Genomic DNA, 4,043 nt, shown 5'->3' on the forward strand with positions numbered 1-4,043 from the left:
GGCTTCTGATTGGCCATTGGAGATTTGATTGGCTGTGCAGATTTTTTTTTAAATGTAGCTTTGGCAGCAGCTGCCACTACAGGTAGGGTTGCCAGGACTGTGTTGGAAAATACCTGGAGACTTTGGAAGGGGGGGATGGATCCATGAGAAGGCAGGATTTGTGGAAGGGCCTCAGCAAGATACAGTCCACCTTCAAACAGCCATTTTCTCTAGAGGAGCTGATCTCTGCCAGCTGGAGATCAGTTGTATAAATCGGGAGATCTCCAAGCCCACCTGGAGGCTGGCAACCATATTTGCACTGTGTAACTGAAATGAAGCAATCATTTAGTGGCTGGCTCTGCCTCATGTGGCTGACATTTTGTGGCATCTATTTGGCCGGTGTGCCTGCCATGCCATGTCAGAATTCCAAAACAGTCTAAAAAAAGATGCGGACCCCTGCCTTAATGGCTAAGCAGCTTTTCCAGCGCTGTTCCCCTCCCCGCAATGGATATCTATAGAAGTGAGTGCCATCACACTGCAAGCAATCAGTTCCTACCCAGTCCTGTGTGTGCCTCTGATTTTGGTGGGACTGATTTAGAATGCTCAAGGTTACAGGTAATTCCCAAGGCGCAGCTGTATTAAGTCTATAGCAGCAAAATAAATCAGGAGTCCAGCGACACCTTAAAAGACTTATTGCAACATAAGACTTTGTGAGTTAGAGCTCACTGCAGCAGAGGCAATGAAGTGTACATCCATACTGTTGAAATGTGGTGGGTGTGAGATGTTACAAAGAGATTTCAAACAAGATCTACTACCGAGAACAATTGATTCACTCCGAGCAAGTGGGACCATCTGCAATAATAGACAGATAAACAAGGTAGGATTAAGCATAAAACTTAGTGCAAGAAAGGTAAGCAGATTCCTAGAAGTTACAATGGTATAGCTCAGGGGTGTTAAACTTACGGCCCGGGGGCCAAATCAGGCCCCCAAGCAACTGGCTGTCATCTGCTTCCTTCTCCCTCTCTCTTGCTTCCTTCTGCATCACAGCTTGCTTTATCAGTCTTGCTCAATCGCCCAGGAGTAACAGAGCAAAACCTTTTTTTTCTCCATTGGCTGAGGTTCCTCCCTTGGGGAGGAAGGGAGGGAAGGCAGAGCCTGTTTTTCCAGGCTCTCTCAATCGCACAGCAGAGGTACTGAGCCAACCTCTCTTCCTTCTATTGACTGAGGTTCCTTTCCCTCCTGGTCCCCTGGGGAAGGAAGAAAAGAGCTAGAGTTTCCCTTGCCCAGTTCCCTGGATCCCATGGGAGAGATACAAAGAAAGCATCTTTAAGACCAACAAGTGCTAACATCTTAAACATGTTTAAAGGGTTTTTTTTAAAAAAAATGTAATTGTGTTTGACTGTGTCCTTTATAAACTTTATATCTCTGCTACTTAATCTTAAATAGGTATACGCATAGCCTGGCCCGACCTGACATGGCCCGGCCCAACAAGGTCTCATTTATGTCAGATTTGGCCCTCATAACAAATGAGTTCAACACCCTTGGTATAGCTGAATTAATTGACATCTGTAATGAGTGGGATATGCAAGATATTAACATCAGTAGTGCCCAAGGAATCCCTGATTCCTGGGAAGATTTTTTGGGGGGGCGGGGGGAATTGTTTTGTGTTGTGTTCATTGAGTTGGTGGAAAGTGCCATCAAGTCACAATCAACTTACATGACTCCATAGGGTTTTCAAGGCAAGAGGCATTTGGCATTTTGCCACTGCCTGCCTCTGCATAGCAACTCTGGACTTTCTTGGTGGTTTCCCATCCAAGTACCAACCAGGACCAATCCTGCTTAGTTTCTGAGATCTGACAAGATCTAGCTAGCCTGGGCCATCCAAGCTCTTGAATTTGTTAGTGAAGTCTATTTCCCTGTTGGATTCTCCCTTTGAACATTGCAGGTGTGATATTTCAGGGCCACCACCAGCATCCTGAGGTTGGGATCCAAACAACTGTGCAACTAGTTCCATCTAATCCAGGAGTAGGGTCCTTTTGGGTGTGGTCACTCAACAGCACAACCCCCACAGTGACATGGCAAAACGTCAAAATGGGAGGGGGGATTTGGAAAGCAGTTGTAGATGTGGCATTAGAGTAGCAGACAAGGTGTGAAAGTAGGGGTCCCAGCTCTGAGTCCAGAGATTAAAAGGTGGAGCCTGAGACAGTGAGGTTTAGGGAGGAAGTGTGACGACAGGATATAATGCTATGCCGTCCACCTTCCAAATCAGCCATTTTCTCCAGAAGTAGAAGAAATGTATTAATTTAAAAACGATTAATGTCGTTTGGGGATCAGCTGTAATTTTGGGAGATCTTCAGCTCCCACCTTGAGATTGGCATCCCTATGTGAGAGAACTTCTGTTCTTCAGAAGGAAAAAAGTAAGATATCTATGTGAGAATAGGCAAATTCTTAAAGAATCCTAAAGGATTGGGTTGCCAGATCCAACTCAGGAAATATCTGGGGGCTTTGTGGGTGTGGCCAGGATACTTAGGGGGTGTGGCCAGGAGCAAGGTTGTGACCCCATGACTGAACTCCAAAGGGAATTCTGGGCATCACATTTAATGGGACTTTTAAATCTTCCCTTCTTTGGAAATAATGGAGAATTGGGGCACCTTATTTTGGGGCTCATAGAATTGGAACCCCTGGGGTGTGTGAGGAGAGGCACCAGATGCTATGCTGAAAATTTGGTGCCTACCTCAAAAAATGCCCCCTCTCGAGCCTCAGATACCTACAGATTTATTCTCCATTATACCTTATGGGGACCAGTTTCCATAGGGTATAATGGAGAGGCCAGTGAACATTCAACCCCCCCCCCCGCTTTCTGATAACCCTGAAGTGGAGGGAGGGCCTCCAAACCAGGGGATCCCCTGCCCCCAACTGGAGATTGGCAAACCTACAAGAGCTTTCTAGCTCCCAGCTTGTTGTATTTATTAACAGAAAAGTACACCGTTCTGTGTTCAGAGGTGTTTGTGAATTCATAAGATTCCTTAATATTTGATAGCTAATGCAGTGGAGTTGCTAATCTGAGTGATTGTGCTTATTTTCTCTATGTTAGAGGAAAAGGTTCATTTGCCAGTTTCTAAAGAGTAGTCTCCCCAGTCCCTAAATGGCCTTATATAAACTGATCACTCTCACATACCCAAACACCCCCCTGCAATATGAGGAGGGTAATGCTGGCCTACTTTTCAGCGTTGTTGTACTGATAAAATAATATACATGGATCATTTTGAAGTTCTACGTACGTGCAAAGTACAAGTGATCATTTTCCATTTGGAATCTGATATAATTTCTCTCCTGTTTAATCCCAGATGTTGCGGGGAAGGGAGAAAGCCTTCTTTCCCACCCTATTCAGAGCAGCAGACACCAGTTTGCAAGAAGTGGGAAACAGAGAAGATGGTTTTTTGAGTGGCAGGATTGTCCTTTGGGTCTCTTCCAACAACCTGCTGCTTTGAGCCAAAGACGGCTCAAGGCCGACTAGAGAAGAACAAAAGAACATTGGCAAGAGACTGTTCATTGTGGGATGGGCCTGGGGGCTGCAACCAGGCAGGGGTGGGGGGAGGGCAGAGAGAGAAGGGATGCAGATAGTGGAGAATCCAGTGGATGACTGGGGCACAGAGGGATTGTGCAATGGCAGTCCTGGAAGCGAAGATTATGAAACCATAGATGTCAGTTATAGTAAACAGATGCTATGTACGTGGCTTGATTTCTTAAGAAAGGGAGATGTGCAGAGATTTGTACGTATCATTTCTTCTGAAGGGGCCTTACTTCCAAATGCAAGGTAATGGCGGTGGTACCGGGAAGGCATTCTGCACATGCTAAGAGACACTCCACTATTGTAGCACAAGTTCCAAAGGGCAAATTAAGCTCTCCCTAAACACACACACACACAACCCCCCCCCCACACACACACAATTTGACACTAACTCCCAAAATACCAGCCCTCCCCCTCTTCCTGCCTCAGTGGTTTCCCCACCGGATGCCTCCCCCCTCCACTTGAAGTCCCTATAAGTGCTTTGCTTGGGTTG

The sequence above is a fragment of the Heteronotia binoei genome, chromosome 1, assembly GCF_032191835.1.
Source record: "Heteronotia binoei isolate CCM8104 ecotype False Entrance Well chromosome 1, APGP_CSIRO_Hbin_v1, whole genome shotgun sequence".
NCBI lineage: Eukaryota > Metazoa > Chordata > Lepidosauria > Squamata > Gekkonidae > Heteronotia > Heteronotia binoei.